General features: G+C 45.6%; 1 protein-coding gene across 9 annotated transcripts in view; it reads left to right on the top strand.

The window, feature by feature from the left end:
• Positions 1 to 2,403: 2,403 nt before the first annotated feature.
• LUZP1 (leucine zipper protein 1) overlaps positions 2,404 to 18,366 on the top strand; it is a 101,238-nt gene continuing 85,275 nt past the window's right edge. For 7 of the 9 annotated variants that reach the window (XM_060411456.1, XM_027965544.2, XM_012152490.4 and 4 more), the window contains exon 1: positions 9,541 to 9,630. The gene's annotated coding sequence lies outside the window, so the exon portion shown is untranslated. Of the gene's footprint in view, positions 2,696 to 9,540; positions 9,631 to 16,199; positions 16,301 to 18,366 lie in introns of those variants that run through there. The other 2 variants (XM_060411457.1, XM_012152463.5) reach the window with 2 other exon arrangements.

The raw sequence follows: 18,366 nt of genomic DNA on the forward strand, positions 1-18,366 counted from the left end.
TGCCTAAGTAAGTGGTAGAGCTGGGCTTCAAAGCAACACAATCTGGTTCTGGGGTTTGTGTGGCTAATCAAACATTTACTGCTTCCTATATAATTTGTAACATCCCTTTTCCCTCTTTGCTTTGACTGCCAGGAAACTTGGAGCTGTGGTTTCTTTTTTGCTCTGTCACAGTTGCTATTCTTAGAAAACTTGACCTAGCATTTCTGCTATAATTAGTCAATTTTTCATTTTTCTTGCCTCCTTCTCCACTGGCCTTTGGTCCAGGCTTTCATTACTCCTTGATTCTTGCTCTTTAATTAAGCATCACGTAGGCTTGTGGCTACAATGGAAACCATCTCAAAACCCTTTTGGGAATAGAAAGGATGAAGTGAATCAGTGAGATGAACAGAGACTATTTCTTGCCCAACTGAACCAGCTGGACACAGTCAGTACCAAATGGACATCTTTAAGCAGCTTTTCTATGACCAACACCTTGCTTTGTGAAGTGGAGGTCATAACAATGAACCCAAGTTGGTCCCAGTGTTTGTTAAAGTGATGCCAACTGCCAAAATAGAGAAATCCTGAAGAGATCAACATCTGACACCAGGCAGAAGTTGGTTCAGTGTGGTACCATCCAGTCAAACGACCTGAGTGAAACCGGGGCTGACCAAGGTTCTCCCGTGTTCAGCATGTGATTTCCTGAGTTCGCCTGTGTTGGCATGCAGTTGGCATGCAAGTGTGCTAAGTCAGTCGTGTCCAACTCTTTGAGACCCTATGGACTGTAGCTCACCAGGCTCCTCTGTCCACGAGATTCTCCAGGCAAGAATACTGGAATGGGTTGCCACACCCTCCTCCGGGGGATCTTCCTGACTTAGGGACCGAACCTGAGGCAGTTTCTTTACCAGTAGCGCCACCTGGGAAGCCCATGCCGTTGGCAGACAGAGAGAAAAGACAGAGCTTTGAGACAGCATACATAGTTTTTAACTTGGATTGGGCCTGGACAAGGCACACATCGTCCTGCCCATAGCCCATTGTCACATACTTAGTTGCAAGGGGTGCTGGAATATGTAGTCTGGGCTGCTTTTCTCTGAAACAACTCTACACACGGAAGAGGAACGTCTTTGGTGAATAGCTGGTGTTATTTCAGTTCACAAAGACTTGAAATTATTGAACCTTTGTAAAACGGCTAAGCATACCACGCGGTGTATACTATGGTTATGAGAAGGGCAATGGTCTTCCTCTGTTTACAAGGAACCATGAGCAAAATGAAGTACTTACATTTCAGACCAAACATATTTGTTCAACAGAGGAAAGGATTATGGTGGGAGAGAGTTTGTCATGGTAGGAACTATTGAAGCAGAGGCTGAATTTTCCCTATGATGAAGGCTCCAGAAGGAGTCAGATAAGATGCCTCCTACTAGTCCTGATAACTTTGAGCTTCTCTGCTAGGCTCCAGGGGGCTTCCTGGGTGGTGCAGTGGTAAAGAATGTGCCTGCCAATGCAGGAGGGGCAAGAGATGCAGGTTTGATCCCTAGGTAGGGAAGATGGCAACCCATTCCAGTATTCTTACCTGGAAAAATCCCAGGGACAGAAGAGTCTGGTGGGCTATATAGTCCGTGGGGTTGCAAAGAGCTGGACATGACTGAGCATGTACGCAACACACTAGGCCCCAGAGTCACCTCCGAGCACTTATTTTGTGTCAAGTTCCAAGTGGCGTTTGGGGGACCCAGAAACAAAGGAGACGGGGTTCTGACTCTCAGGTTACTCACTGTCATGAGTTGAAATAGGACATCTGGGAAGCAGGACAGTGGAGTGGCCTGAGCTCCAGAAACACAAGGCTGGCATTTAACTCCTAGCTGTGTGACACTGCAGAAACCACTTGACCTCTCTGGTTCTCAGTTTCTTCATTTATAACATAGGGACAATAGTTATCTTCATAGATTCTGAGGGCTCAGAGACAGTTACTTTAGCGCATTTGTAGCACAGCACCTGGTAGGTAGTGAGCACTTCTTTTTATCAGTAGCAGTGTTTTTATGATGTCACTTCACTTTTTCAGCCTTCGATTTCTCATCTGTAGAATGAAATTAACCAACTTCCATCAGGGATTGGAGTCTCGCTGGGCTGTGGGGTCTGGGGTCTGCCGTTTCTTCTTGCATCGTACTCATTATGTCAGGACGAGAAGATTATGGACCACAACCGGCATCGTCCTGGGACACAGCAGGAACCTGAGCGAACCAGGACGCGATTTCCTGGCTGCGCTCCCAGGAAGGACGTTTGTGCTGGGTCCCATCCCCCGGCCAGTCCGGCTCAGGAAACGCGGAGAGAAAGCCAGGAACCAGGCCTGCCGGCCCCGCGGCCCCTCCGCGCCTCCCCCACTCGGCTGCCCCCGACTGCAGGAAGCCGGCCGGCGGGAACGCCCTGCCCAGCGGGTGGGAACGGCCTCGCCGGCTTCCCAGGCCCGCGGCGGCGCGGAGCTGTCACTGCGGCAGGCGCGCCGCCTCCCCCGCCGCTCGCGCTCCCGCTGCAGCCGGTCCATCAGGATCGCAGGCAAGCGCCGCAGACCCGGTCCCGGGCGCCCGAGCCGAGTGCCCTGGGTCCCGCGGACGCCAGCGCCCACCTGGCACGGAGCCCACGCCGCGGGGGGCCAGACTGGGGAGGGAGAGGTGGCCGAACCTCTCTTTGCGGAGGTGAGACGCTGAGGCCCGAGGGTTTGTAGGTGAGTGGTCCAAGGTCATGGCTAGTAAACTATAGGGCCGGAATTCGATCCATGGGCTGCTTGACTCTAAAGTTTGTGTCTTGAGTCTGTGGACCGGTTCGTGAGGGGCTCGGGAGGGTCCAGGTTGTATGGAGGCCCGAGAACAGGAGGCCTGATTCTGGGGGTAATTGACGACCTCCTAGAGGTCTGTGAACGCCTGGATTTTGTGCAAAGCCTGTTGTAGGTTGCATTTCCCCCGCCTCAGTTTCAAAGTGTCAGTGACTCCAAAACGGTCTTAGCTTTCCAAGGCGCAGGGGTTGATGCTGGCTTTTTTAGGGCCTGAGCCACCTCTATAGTCTATAGCATTTAAGAATGTCTCTGCAGGGGAGGGGCTTGGGATCCTTACAGGTTCCCAGGATCTTTCTCCTGGATCTTGAGAATCTTTTTATGGAGTTCCGGGGTCTGTCTCTGAATGTGAGGTCCTGGTGTCTTGTCTGAGGTTCTGAGAATCTCACTGTAAGGTTCCCGTGGTGTGAGTTCTAAACCTGGGCCTCATGATCCCTATGAACCCCTTGAAACTGCAGGCAAGATTCTGTGGGTCTGTCTGTGTCCATGTAGTTCCTAGGAGAGGTTTCATGGATTTCACCAGATTCTCAAAGAGTGCTCTGACCCCTCAATCTGGGGAAAATATTGCTTTGGAGCATCCTACGTTAGACAGGCCTTGCTCCCTCTCCCTAGTAAGAGTCAGGAAAAAATAGGAGAGAGGAGATAAAAGGTGGTGTTGTCTAGTAGAGGAATATGTGTTTGGGAGTGAGGCCTTCTGGGTTAAAATCCCAGCTTTACCACTTAGCAGCTGTGTGACCTTGAGCAAATTTCTTAACCTCTCTGAGCCTCAAGGCCACCTCCTGTAGGAAACCTTCCCTGTGTCCAGAATTCAATTAGGTCCCCACTCCACATTCCCCAAGCTCTCATTGCACCTGGCCTGATACTCTGGGGGATTTAATGCAGTTGTTATGAAGTAATTGATTGTGCTTAATATTTTCTTGTCCCTCCACCCACCAGTCTTTTTTGTTTGTTTTGGTTTTTGAAACTTTTTTTTTTTTTGAGCACTGCTTTAAAAAAAAAAACCACAAAAACTTTTTATTTACTTATTTGGCTGCCCTGGGTCTTAGTTGCCGTATGGGAGATGTCTGTTGGATCACGCAGGATCTTTCATTGTGGCTCGTGAATTCTCTAGCTGTGGTCCATGGGCCTCTGTAGTGGTGGCATGGGCCTAGTTGTTCTGTAGCATGTGAGAGTTTCGTTCCCAGACCAGGGATTGAACCTGCAGCCCCTGCACTGCAAGGCGGATTCTTAACCACTTCACCACCAGGGAAGTCTCTTCATCAGTCTTAAGGTCCAAGAAGGCAGGGACCTTTGCTGTCTTACACGTTAGGCTCTCAACCATTTGTTATGAAATAAAGAAAAGAATGAAGGAACCGAGGAAACACCAGACCCTGTCCTGGAGGCAGAAAGGGATCAGAAATGAATAAGCATTGTTCCCCTCCTTGAGAAGGTCCCAGGCTAGTGGGGGGACTAATACACGTTTATGTGAGGAAGACTGTCCTAAATGTGTTAATGGGGAGTAAAACATTCGTGGGGATACACACAAACAGGAATGTGCCAAGCAGAATCATTCCCAGAAGAGCTGATGTAACAACTTCTCTTTGTGATACAACTTCAGTTCAGTTCAGTTCAGTCGCTCCGTCATGTCCAACTCTTTGCGACATGAATCGCAGCACGCCAGGCCTCCCTGTCCATCACCAACTCCCAGAGTTCACCCAAAGCCATGTCCATCGAGTCAGTGATGCCATCCAGCCATCTCATCCTCTGTCATCCCCTTCTTCTCCTGCCCTCAATCTTTCCCAGCATCAGGGTCTTTTCCAGTGAGTCAGCTCTTCGCATTAGGTGGCCAAAGTAGTGGAGTTTCAGCCTCAATGTCAGTCCTTACAATGAACACCCAGGACTGATCTCCTTTAGAATGGACTGGTTAGATCTCCTTGCAGTCCAAGAGAAGCTCAAGAGTCTTCTCCAACACCACAGTTCAAAAGCATCAATTCTTTGGCCCTCAGCTTTCTTTATAGTCCAACTCTCACATCCATACATGACCACTGGAAAAACCATAGCCTTGACTAGACAGACCTTGGTTGGCAAAGTAATGTCTCTGCTTTTGAATATGCTGTCTAGGTTGGTCATAACTTACCTTCCAAGGAGTAAGCATCTTTTAATTTCATGGCTGCAGTCACCATCTGCACTGATTTTGGAGCCCAGAAAAATAAAGTCAGCCACTCTTTCCATTGTTTCCCCATCTATCTGCCATGAAGTGATGATGGGACCAGATGCCATGATCTTAGTTTCCTGAATGTTGAGCTTTAAGCCAATTTTTTCACTCTCCTCTTTCACTTTCATCAAGAGGCTCTTTAATTCTTCTTCACTTTCTGCCATAAGGGTGGTGTCATCTGCATATCTGAGGTTATTGATATTTCTCCTGGCAATCTTGATTCCAGCTTGTGCTTCCTCCAGCCCAGCATTTCTCATGATGTACTCTGCATAGAAGTTAAATAAGCAGGGTGACAATATACGGCCTTGATGTACTCCTTTTCCTATTTGGAACCAGTCTGCTGTTCCATGTCCAGTTCTAACTGTTGCTTCCTGACCTGCATACAGGTTTCTCAAGAGGTAGGTCAGTGGTCTGGTATTCCCATCTCTTTCAGAATTTTCCATAGTTTATTGTGATCCACACAGTCAAAGGCTTTGGCATAGTCAATAAAGCAGAAATAGATGTTTTTCTGGAACTCTCTTGCTTTTTCAATGATCCATTGGGTGTTGGCAAAAGCATTTAACTTACGTAAAATATCCAGGTATGCGCTAACTCCCAAGAGATGGGCAAACTGCTCCTGGAAGAGTTCAGGACTTGCCTGAAGCCATGCAGGCAATCACAGTGGCCTGAAGCCACGCAGGCAATCACAGTGGCCTGAGTGCACAGCTCACTCACTTTGGAATTCAGTCCTTATACTTTAGGAATTGGGTTTTAATGTTGTGAAGGTCTTCCTTTAGATTCCTCTAGATGTGAGACTTTGGGCAAGTTACTTTACTTTCTTAAGCCTTGTTTTTCTAATCTGCAAGGTGGGAATAATGACTTTCATAACCTGTGTGGTGCTTGGTTTATAGTGAAGGATCTATAGGTGTTTGTTGAGTGAATGTGTTCACTCACCAAATGCGTGTGTTGATGCGTGGTCTGAAATGTGAGGAGACTTAAAAGCATGCCATTTGAGGGTTGGAGGAGAAACTGAGGGTGATTTTATCCCTTCCCACTCTCACTTTCTATGATCCTGTGAGACTTAAGCACTGGCCTCAACCACATTGTTCGAATGTATTGTTTGCAAACCAACAAAAGTGAACCAACTTGGGCTTGGTTAGCTTTCTATTTACGTGTATCTTTACTGCTTCTTTTCTGATGACCAAGTGATACATCCTTGTAAAAAATTTAAATTACAGAAAGATATAATGAGAGAAATTAGAATGCAGACAGGTTTAGGCACGGTGGGTATAAGATGCTGACAGATTGTTATTTCTTGGGAGGTGGGAATGGGGCACAGGACAGGGAGCAAAAAAAAAAAAAAAAATTCTTCCTGTGTAAAGGTCTCTACTACTGGCCTTGCCATGGTTCCTGGGAATTCTGTTCCGAGTCCTGCTTCTGACTATAGCATTGAAAAGTTCAACTGCAGCTAAGGGCTAGGGAGAAGGAGAAAGTGAGAGTTGTCTAGGTGGGGCTTTCCTTGGAATGCCATGAAGAATGAGATGGAACCTGTAGAATTTTCTATGGCTTATGAAGAGTTGGCCCAGATGTCCACTGCTGGATACACCTTGTAGCTATGTCTTCATCCTTTTTCCTCTCTCTTAGCATTCAGTAGAGTCTTTTTTGAAAATTCCTGCTATATATATATATATACACAGGCACAGAAGAAAGCAAAGCAAAAAGCAAGGAGAAAAGGTGAAGATTTCTTATTTAGTTTTTTATATTCTCCATTAAAAAATTTATTTTTTTCTTCTTTGGCTGTGTCAGGGCTCAGCTGTGGTACCCCAGATCTTCTTTGCCACACAGACTCTCTAGCTGTGGCACACAGGCTTCAGTAGTTGTGATGCGTGGGCTTAGTTCCTACTTAGCATGCAAGGTCTTAGTTCCGACCAGGGTTCGAACCTGCATCACCTGCATCGGAGGGCAGATTCTTAACCATTGGACCACCAAAGCAGTCCTCAATACTCTCCATTTTTAATGCAGGTACTAAGTATATAAGTATAATTATGAGATCCTGCTACACCTGTAATTCTGCAACTTTTGTTTGTTTAACAATATCTGGTAGACACGTTTTATTGGTTATTCATGAAAATCTCCTCCATTCCTTTTACCAAATGAGCTTCTCGTGGTCAGGACTGTTACTTCCAGTCCACATGCCAGCACATGAGAGGCCTTACCGGGAGGTCCTGCTGGAATAGTAACAGCAGCCCCCGTATCCTGACATGAACTAGATGCCAGGCTCTGAACTCAGCTCTTTCACACGTTATACCATTTGATCCTCACAGTCCTTGTGCCACTGTATGAAACAGGCACTGTTATTATTCACATTTTTCAGATGAGAAACAGAGATGCAGACACTTGAAAGCCCAAGGTCACACAACTGGTAAGTGGTGGAATTGAGATTTGAATCCTGATCTGTCCTGTGCCAAGGCTCAAATGAATGAATAAGTGGCTGATGGGGTCATGGGTCCCGGAGAGAAAGTTCTATCTTCAGAACCTCCCCTGTATGTCCTGGGTTCTCACTTCCAAGTGTCTGCAATGCTTGGAATCAGCACATAGGAGGCACTCAGTCAAGGCCCTTTCTTTGCTGGCAGCAATCCTGTGGCTGTGCCTTCCTTTCATGGGAAGTGGCATTTTTGAATCTCTTATTCTAAAAATAAGCTGCAATTTGTTAGGAGCCCTTGAGGACCAGCCCAGGCAATTCAGAACAGCCATTTGCCTGTCAGTCTCACAGGAAATTAATCAGAACCCCAAAGCCTTTTCCCTCTTCCCACAGGCCAGCACTCTGGAAACGCCCAGTGCCTTGCTACAGTTCTGCTAGAAGACTGTCGGGGGTGTCAAGGGCAGTTTAACACAGATCCATCTCTCTGTAAGGAAAATGAGAGGAGAGAGGCCTGAGGGAGGACCGGGTCAGCTCTGCTGCCAAAGATGAGAACTTGGAGTCCACAACCTGGATGGATGCTGAGTGACAGAGACACCCCTGGGTATCAGCTGTGACTCTGCAGAATCCACGTGGGGTCTAGAAACTGGAGTTCCTATCCCAATGGCCATGCTGGGCAAGGCCCCTCTCAGAGAGCCTATTTCTTTCTCAGCTTCTTAAAGTCTCCCACTATGAAATGATTGGGTGTATCATTACTAGGGATGCTATCTGGTGTTAGGAACTAGAAACAGTATTGCTGATAATAATAATAAATACAAATGGCAGCTACATCATTTGTGGAGCACCGTGATTGGCGCTTCCCACACAGTGTCTTCTATGATTTTAAAACAAACGCCACAGTGACTGTCTTAATGTGCCCATTTGACAGATGAGGAGAATGGGTTTCAAAGAGAGGTAGTACGGACCAAAACATGGATATATCATCCCAAGGTTTTCTGACATCAGAACCTGAGCTCCACAAACTTATGTGTGGGTTCTGACCTCAAGGAAGTGAGGAAGTGCTAAGAAACAAAGGGGAGGTCAGTTTGACACAAGTTAAAATGTGTTTGTGCCCACATGAGAGTTAACACAATGCCGTGGGTATTCAGGGAAGGGAGAGTCAGCTTCTGGCTGGGGGAAACTAGGAGGAGTTGTAAACTGAGATGAGACAGTAAGGGCACAGCATGAGCAATGGGCAGATGTGGGAAAGCAGTGGGTGTGCTAGGGGAAGTTTGGATAAACTCTGTGTGTGTGTGTGTGTGTGTGTGTGTGTGTGTAAAGGTAGGAAGAGATCAGACCAGGCCAGGCATTTGGCCTTTATTCCATAGGCAATAAGGAGCTTACACAAGCAATGTCTCAAGAGACCAGCTATGCTGCTGCAGCCGGAGAGGAAGCGGGCCTCCGTGCATCTGTGTCCCGGCTTGTGAATGCAACTCTGTGCCAGTACGTGGGAGGGCACCAGCCAGGAGAGCCTCTGGAGCTGTGTCCTGTACCATGCTGGGGCTGGGTCTTGAACTCCCTTCAAAGGCCCCCCTCCCCACTTCTCTGGGCCCCCAAGGTGCTTTGCACATAGTATAGTTCCACAGGAAAATGTCACAGGATTACTGGAGGGCCCTTTGAGACCGTCTGGTCATGGCCCCCTCCCATTTTAAAGACAACAGTAGGGAATGTAGACAGTAAAGGACTTCCCTAGGATCACACAAGGAATTAATAGCGGAGGTGAGGACTGGAACCCACCATGCCTTCTGAGTTCAAGCTGAGTTCCTTTTCTACATTTTGCTGAGTAATAGAAATAGTATTTGTTGAGAGATTACTCCATACCAGGCTCTGGGCTAAATACCTTTACATGGATTATCTCATTTAATCCCACAATCCCCTGAGAATGCCCCTCTTGAAAACAAGTCTTGTCTTCCATTTCGATTTGCCACCGCGCCTAGCACAGGCGCTGGGCACTCTAGCTCGACCGGCAGTAAAAACTTGGAATAGTTCAAGTCCTAGAGAGGGGGGGAAAGGCAAGACGAAGGGGGCGGGACCGTCTATCAACCCCGCCCCTCAACGAAGCCACGCCTCCCAGAACTCTGACGTCACCAGATAGCCCCGCCCCTCATTGTCAGTCCCGGGAGCCGGAGGAGGCGCCGGCCGCCGGGAGCTGAGCGCCGGAGCCCGTGGCGGGCGGGATCGCGGGCTGGAGCCGCTGAGGTGAGGAGTCCGCGGGGAAGGGGCGGGAGGGCGGCGCGGGAGGCCGGGCGGCCGCGCTGGCGGGCGGAGAGGGGAGAGCGCTCAGAGGGGGCGGCCTGCCACGCCGAAGGGGGTCGGGGCACCCAGGGGTGACCGGGCAGAACCGGCGGGCGCACCCCGGCGAGGGCGGGCGGGAGTGAGGTGTGTGAAGTTGAAGGGGGTAGAGTTTGAGCGGCATTTCGGAGAAAGAGCTCCGAAGGGGACATCTCTGGAGCCAGACCTTGAGAATTCTTTTGGAGTTGAGAGATTCTTTTTCTCCTTTGGAGGGTGGGTGGTGGGGGGGAGGAGGGAAGGTTCTGAGAGACTTCTTGGTGGGAGAGCGAGAATCTGAGGTTAAAAAAAAGGTTCGGGGCCAAGAGCTGAGGGGAACGTGTTTGAGGGGGCAGAGGAGGAGTTTTGGGGTCGAGTTTGGGAGTTGTGTGTGTGGGGGTGGGGGGGGGGAGACGCGCGGGGCGCAGGGGCCCGGTGGGGGGCGGGGCGCGGCTCGGCCGGCAGGGGTGGCTGGGGGAGCCGGGACCGCCGGGGAGGGGGGCTGCGCGGGGCCCGCGGGCACCCGGAGAGGAAGGAAGTGATCTTACAGGAAGAGCCCGGGAGCTCCCGAGGAGGAGGAGGAGAGAAGGAGGAGGAGGAGGAGAGATTTGGGAGCGCGCGGGCCGGCTTGCGGGCAGGGCTGCTGGGCCCGGCGGCGGGGGCGGGGGCGCGGGCCGGGCGGGGGAAGGGCTCCGCCGCAGCCGTCGGTCGGCCGGCAGCTCCGGCCCCGCGCGCCCCGGCCCGATGCTGCTCTCGCGGCCAGACCGCTGGGCCGGGAAGGAATTCGAGGCATTCGCTTTGTTTAAGTTGCCAGTAGACAGTCCTCAGGACTAATTAATGGTGGAATCTGCTGGGGGACGCGGGCGAGCCGGGCCGGGGCCGCCCCTCGCCCGCCCGCCCGCCGGCCGGCCGCCGCGGTGAACTTTCCGCAGCGCGCGCGGCCCGCCTCTCCGCGCACTGCACCCCCAGCCCCGCGCGGGGCGGGGAAGGAGCCATGGCTTCCCGGAGCGCAGGAATGAAGTGCGGTTTCTGGGGCCGGTGGCCTCGGGCGGCGAAGGCTGCTGAAGGAAGCTCGGCGTCCCCGGGGCGGCCGGGCTGGGGGTGTTCGGAGCCGGGAGTAGAGAGCTCCCTGGGGTGCCTGCGGTTTCTGTTAATAACCTTGGAGGAGGCTCTGCAAGCGAGAAAGACCATTTTGCTTTGGAGCATCTGTTTCTTCATCGCGTCAGCCCCTTTCCTTACGCTGCAGAGCTTGTTGTGGCTTGTTTCGGAAATGCCGAGACCAGTGCTCACACTTGAAGGGTGGGAGAGGGGAAGAGAATAGGCAGCGCCCCCCCCCACTCTCTTCCAAAAAAAAAAAAAAAGGAAAAAAAATTCCCTGCAGTGTGATCTCCAGAAAGCCAGAGAGACTGCAGATTCCCCGTCGCACCTCCACTGACTTGAATGACCTTGAATGAAAGGAATTGTGCCTCTAGTGCGTTATCTGTCGAAGAAGGAAAAAATACTCTCTGGACCTCCCTGCCTTTTAGGGAATATTTCGAGAGGTGGGGTTTGTTCAGGGCATTTTACAGACTGCTGCACTTCTGGCCTAAGGAGCTGGACTGGTGTCAGAGCCGGGGGAATTCAGATCGCCTGTTAAGATTTTACTACCTAAGATTAGGGAGGGAGGTGTTTGGTTTTTAGGGGGATGTTTCCCTTCGGAGGATCTGTACAGTATGTTCCAGATGGTTTTCTGTTACTTTGTGTGCAGCCTTGGCGGCATTCATGTGGTTAAAATGAATAACCCCCATTGAAAAAATTCTTTTCTTGTTAGAAATAATTATTTTGCTCAGAATTCCCCTTGGGGCAGATGAAGGTTTTGCTCAATTTACTCAGAAGAATTTTCCAGGTTTCTAAAATTAAATCACTTCTAAACATAGTAACTGAAGTTTGAAGAACTGGAAATGGTGGGATGGGAAGGAAGTTGATGTGGAGTATGAACAAGGCAGAAAATAGGAATTGTAAATTAACTTTGATTAATAGATATTTTCTTACTCTTAAATAATTGAAGACCAAGAAAAGGAACTAATCATGTCGTGCCCAGTAATTGTACTGAGTGGTATTGGTCTCCTATAGTCTTCACAACAATGCTGTGAGATGGTAGTTGGCATCCCTGTTTCACAGATGAGCAAACTGAAGCTGACTTTGCTAAGTGTGTGCATGTAACTAGTAAGAAGTGGGGCTGGAATTCAAACCCAAGTTTGTTTCTAAGGTCCACTGTGCATATTGAGTTGGGAGCCAGGAGGCCTAGTTTCTAGGCCTTTGAGTCAGCTACTGGGTCACCATGGATCCTAGAATGAGTCAATTAAGTCTGTTCCCTGATAATACTGTCTTCTGGTAATGTTGTCAGTAAGTTTTGAGATACTTCGTTTTTTTTTTTTTCCTGATAGATAAACATAAGGCTGTGGTGGTGATATATGCAGTAGGTGCTTAATTTTTTTCTTGTGATGGAAGCATTTATATTAAAATAAATAGCATAGATTTCATTGATGTGATGGAAGATGATGGATAGCTAATGGTCCTTCTGCTGTAGAGGCCATCATTAAGGTGACATTCATAATAAAAAATGGAGCCATTTTTCATGGAACATGGCTTTTGAGGACAATATTAGTTTATGAGTAGAGCATACACATTACATACAGGTAGGACCCAGATAGTCAAGCTGAAAGATGTGATATAAACTTTGATGTACATAGTAGATGCTCAGTAAATATTTGCTGGATGAATGAATGCATGCATTCTCTTGTAAAAAAAAATCAGCTTTATTGAAGTATAATTTACATACAATAAGATTCACCAGTTTGAAATGTACAGTTTAATGAGCTTTGATAAACACATACAGTTGCGTAGTCACCACAACCGCCTTTGTTTGTTTAAACGGTATGTTATCTCTTAGCTGTTGGTTAGCAGAGTGATCATTTGGGAATGCTGTGAAGTTTCTATGCTTAGAATCAATACTGGTGAGATCAGTGAATACTAGAGAGTCAGTGTGCCAACTTTGTAGGAAACAGCGGGAACTATAAGTGTTTAATGGTGAGGTGCATGAGAAGAGTGAGAGGTAGAGATGGGGACCCTTGTCAGATCAGCAGAAAGATAAATTCATGAGGAACCAGGTTTTCCTTACTTTTTAGGACAGGGATACACTGTGGGGAAAATAAAAATTACCTGAAAATTTGTTAATGACATGAACTTTTATTTTTGTATCTTTTTGGAAATGGTAGCTCTTGAAATATGAAACTTAGCATCTTTGGCTATACTTCAGGAGTACCTTACACATTATGGTTGTTCAAATAATTCTGAAGGGTGGGGATGCCATAAAATGATTAAAGGCCTTGCCCTTCCACCTTCGATAGAATATCCTTAGTGTTAATCTCTAACTTGCTTTAGCTAATATTCCACAAAGGGAATGCATTAGGTAGGAACTGCATCTTGCTGGGGAAACATAGATTGTCTTTTCTTCTCTTAATTTCTCAAGTCACTGCACCTGTCCCAGTCTGCTTTAGGACAAGTCTCTGTCTTAGAAAATGCTTGAAACCACTTTATCTGAACTGCTAGAAGACACATGTTTGTCTTTGACCCCTCATATTATTATTATTTTTTTTCCCACTGCACGGCATGGGAATGCAGGGTGTTAGTTCCCCAGCCAGGGATTGAACCTGTGCCCCCTGCAGCGGAAGAGCAGAGTCTTAACCACTGCACTGCCAGGGAAGTTCCTTTCTTGTTTTTCCTTATCCATGCTGTTTCTGTATGTTGACTCTTATATAATTTTCTTCTCCCACCTTTGAATCTTGATAGTGGAAACCGACTTGACCCTCCATATACCATTACTGCTGCTGCTTAGCCACTCAGCCATATACCATTAGGAGATGATAAATTAAAATACCAGTCTACCAACTCAACATTTTAGGTGGTGATAGAAAATAATAACTATGAGGTAGCCATTATCCTCTTTGTCCATGAGGGAGGTGAGCTCAGAGCAGTTACTGCCAGAGCTGGTGAGGGGCAGACTTGATTTCAGCTCAGATATGATTGATGCTCAAGTTTAGAATCTTTCTCTTTCATCACACTGTTGTTTTGGAGTTGGGACAGCAAGAGAAGAGCTTGAAAATGCCATATAAAAATATAAGTTAAAAGATAACAAGCATTGCTAAACTTTTTAGACATTGCTATTTTCATCTATTCTTTTTTTAATTTCTAGAGGTACCTCCTTACATTCTAAGGAATTTATAGCTTATCTTTTATTGTATAACTCCCTTTCTAGACCTAACTTATTCTTTATGAACATGGTACTTTGTATTCACTGGTTGCTTGACTCACCCTTTCCCTTATATTCTATGTTTCTGGAAACTTCCACCAGGTTAATTTGTCAGTCAAGTCCTTCCCTATTTGCATGTGCTCCTCTGTTGCCATTTTATCTGGACAGAGTAATATTTTTAAAACATGTTACTAAAAACTTGCCAAAAAAATTGAAACATTATTACAAGTTTTTATTGAAGTATGTAGTATTTATATGTAGGAAAGTACATATAAGAGTACAACTTGATATTTTTCACAAACTGAATATTCTCATGTAACGAGCACCCAGATCAAGAAACAATGTTACCGGGACCTGGACCTAGAAGAAGCCCCTGTTGAATTTCCTTCAGGTTCTTGCAGCCCTTCCACCCACCAAGGGTAATCACCATCCTGACTTCTATTAGATGCGTTTTTGTACTTCTGTGAAAATGGAATCATACAGCATATATACCCTTTTGAGTCTGCCTCCTTTTATTCAGCAGTGTGTGAGTATGTAGAAACTTTTATTTATTTGGCTGTTCTGGGTCTTCATTGTTGCTCAAGGGCTTTCTGTAGTTGGGGTGAGCGGGGGTTACTCTCTAGTTGTGGTGTGTGGGTTTCTCATTGCAGTGGTTTCTCTTGTTGCAGACCACAGGCGTTTGAGCACATGGGCTTCAGTAGTTGTGGCACGTGGGCTCAGTAGTTGTGGGGAACAGGCTTAGTTGCCCCTCAGCATGTGAAATCTTCCTGGACTAGGGATCGAACCCATGTCCCCTGTGTTGGCCAGCGGATTCTTAACCACTGGCACACAAGAGAAGTCCTGCAGAAACTTTTAATGGTTTTAACTTTCTTTGAGACTTAAATAAAATCCAAATTCGAACTCTGTCTTGGCCTGTAATGCTTTGTATAACCTGGCCCCAGAGTACCACTTCATCTTATGTTAGTTTCATGATCCGTTATGCTCCTCTCACACTAACTGCTTATTTATTTTTAAACACAAGTTCTTTTCCTGTCTCAGGGCCTTTGTACATGTGGCTCTTTTTTGAACACTCTCTCCTTTGCACTTTGCCTGGCTGCCTCCTTCCAGCCTCAGCTTATGATTCAGAGATACTTTTCCCTCATCATCTTATCTTGCTAGTCCTTTCCCGTTATTCCCTGTTACTGGCGTCTGTTGCCTCCCTTTATAACACCTGTTACAATTATAATGATATATCTGCTTGCCTGATTATTATCTGTCTTTCCCAGTAGACTTCACAGGGGCAGGAAACTCATCTGCTTTGATCATCTAGTACGTAACACAGTGATTGACATGTAGTAGGTATTTAATAAATATTTAATGACCATATTCACAATTTAGCACATTTATTTCCACTATCTTTTGTCCTTTTCTCTCTTTTGCTGTTTAATTATTTCATTTTTTCCATCCTTCAGGGCTCAGCTCAGTTCCTCATCTTTGAAGTCTGTCCTGACTTTGCAGTAGTGTTTCTTCTCTAAAATTTTGACATTTATTGCTGATACTCCTCAAGTTCTTGGTTAAGTCACACTAGCTTGTATCTCCTTAGTCAGGTCAGAAGCTTCTCACTTTCTCAAAAATCTTGTGGCTTGTAATGTTCATACCCTTCGTGTTCTTGGTTAATTTGATTAGTTCGTATCTTAATTAATTAATTTGATCAGAAGGTTCTTGATCAGAAGCTGGGTTTGTCTTAACTGGTACTCACCTCAATTCCTTTCACTGAGTTTTGCACATACTAGACCCTCAGTAGAGTTTTAGATGATTGATCATAGTGATGCTTATGTATAGGTAACAGTTTAATTTCTTAGGCTTATTAACATTTTAACAAGAATTCTGCTTAGTGTTTTCTCTAATCGAAAGGCTGAGATGCCCCAGTTGCTTCAGGTGAGAAGGTACAGGAGTCTGTTCATGGTGCAGCTACCTCTTTGGAATCTCACTGGCAAAGAAGTGTACAGTTTCTTCCTGGAATGACCCTTAATCAAGTGTTTGTCTAATGCTCAGATTAAGCTCTTACCTGAAATGAAATACTGGGTATACACCTCATTTGAATTACTTTGTTGAATAACATTTTATTTTGATATCAACAAAGAAAAATTTAAGTCACTTACATCTGTTTAAAGCCACCTTCTCTGACTTGCCAATAAGCTCTCTCAGTAATTATTCTTTTTTATTAAAGGTAGAAAAATGTGGGACTTCCTTGTTGGTCCAGTGGTTAAGATGCTTCCAATTCGAGGGGATCCCACATGCTTCCCAGTGTGGCCAAGAAAAGAAAAAAAGGTAGAAGAGTGTATGTATGCATTTCCTATGTGTTTAAGCCAATTTAAGTGCAAATTTGAATTAGTAGTAACCGGGAGAATTTAACTTAATATAAGTGTAACACAATTGTGTGATAAATATAAATCTGTTTTAAGAGATACCTACTATGTATTCTAAGTTTCTTTTCTTCTTTTTTGGCTGGCTGTGCAGCTTTGGGGATTGACTAGGGATTGGCTCGGGCCCTCAGCAGTGAAAGCACAGTCCTAAACCTACTGGACTGCTTGGGAATTCCTGATACTATGTGTTTTAAAGCAGTGAACATTTGACTTTTCTGATGGAACTATATCAGAAGATTATAGGGTAGCTTAATAATTGTTTTTATGGAGTTATTGGACAGAGGTGTTTATGAAGTTTCTGAGGCAATGCAGTAATTTTTTTAGCTTTCATAATCTTCTGTTACATTATTCTTTAGCAATTTAGGAATATTTTATGAAATCAGTCTACTGGTTTTTAGCTTTTATTCCAATTAGGTCAAGATAATAAGTATAGGTGAAATGCATTTACATTTATCCATATTCAAAACAGTAGTAAACTTCAGTAATCAGAAGTTTCTTTTGAAGTGTGAAGAAACAAATGATAAGCTGTGGTGAATTCATTAAAAAATTTTTTTTTCAGAATATATTACAAAGTTAGTATATATTCAGCCTAATCTCCTACACTTTACACATTCACTGTAGAATTGTTCGTAACATTGGCTTCTAAGCATCATGAGATCTCGAAGTACATTTCTGAATCATTAGATTTTATTCAAATAAAGCTTTATTAATGTGGTTTATTGTTTTCTGATTCTTTGACAGATTATTCATTTGTGTCTTATTTTCATACTTTGACTGTTTTGGTTAAATAGCACCTTACCTTATAATAAGGTTATGTAAAGCTCTTATGATTCCAGTTCTGTAGCCTCAGAAAGCCTTCATTTCCCCATTTTTAAGATAGAGTGGTTGTGAGGATTAAATAATTTAATGTATAAAAGTCTTTCCTGGTGGCTCAATGGTAAGGAATCCTCCTGCCAATGCAGGAGACATGGGTTTGATCCAGACCTGTGGGTTGAAAATATCCCTGGAGAAGGAGATAGCAACCCACTCCAGAATTCTTGCCTGGAAAATCCCATGGATAGAGGCTCCTGGTGGGCTGCAGTCCATGGGGTTGCAAAAGAGTTGAACCCAGACTTAGTGACTAAACAAAACAAATGGATAAAAACACTTAGATCATAATGTTAGGGTGGGTCCCTGGTGGCTAAGATGGTAAAGAATCTGCCTGCAGTACAGGAGACCTGAGTTTGATCCCTGGGTTGGGAAGATCCCCTGAAGAACAGAATGGCAGCCCACTCCAGTATTCTTGCCTGGAGAATCCCATGGACAGAGGAGCCTGGTGGGCTACAGTCCATGGAGTCACAAAGAGTCATTCACCACTGAGGCAACTTAACACACATGTAGTTTACCCAGACTGGTGTGAACCAAATTAAATTTTCAAGAGAAATGGATGTTAATAACCTTATTAAATGCTGTTCCCTCAGAGGCACTCAAGGGAGCAAATATGGAAGCATGATAGTTTAATGGTTCAAATTGAAAGCCTTTAGTCATTATCCACAGTACTATTTTCCTGCTTTACATAGATTCAGTACTAATTCATATTTCTAGTTTTGTTACTATGTAGTTTTTTTTAAATGTTAATTTTTATTTAATTGTTTGGCTGCACTGGGTCTTAGCTGTGGCATGTGGGATCTAGTTCCCTGATCAGAGATTGAACCTGGGCTCCCTGCATTGGGAGCATGGAGTCTTAGCCGTTGGACCATCAGGAAGTCCGTCTGAAGGGTATGTGTAAGGGAATATGACCGCTTTTTAAAAACAGTTTCCAAAATGAATATTTTAATGAGGTTTCCAAACTGAAATATTTGGTATACTTCTTTTGAATGTATCTATATAACATATTTCATGTTCTTAATCCTATTAAGTCTTCGTTTGGGGGAATTATACTTAATTTTTGGAGATAAGTCTGGTGAATGAAGTGAGTAATCAACATTATGT

This window comes from Ovis aries, chromosome 2 (assembly GCF_016772045.2).
Source record: "Ovis aries strain OAR_USU_Benz2616 breed Rambouillet chromosome 2, ARS-UI_Ramb_v3.0, whole genome shotgun sequence".
Classification (NCBI taxonomy): Eukaryota; Metazoa; Chordata; class Mammalia; order Artiodactyla; family Bovidae; genus Ovis; species Ovis aries.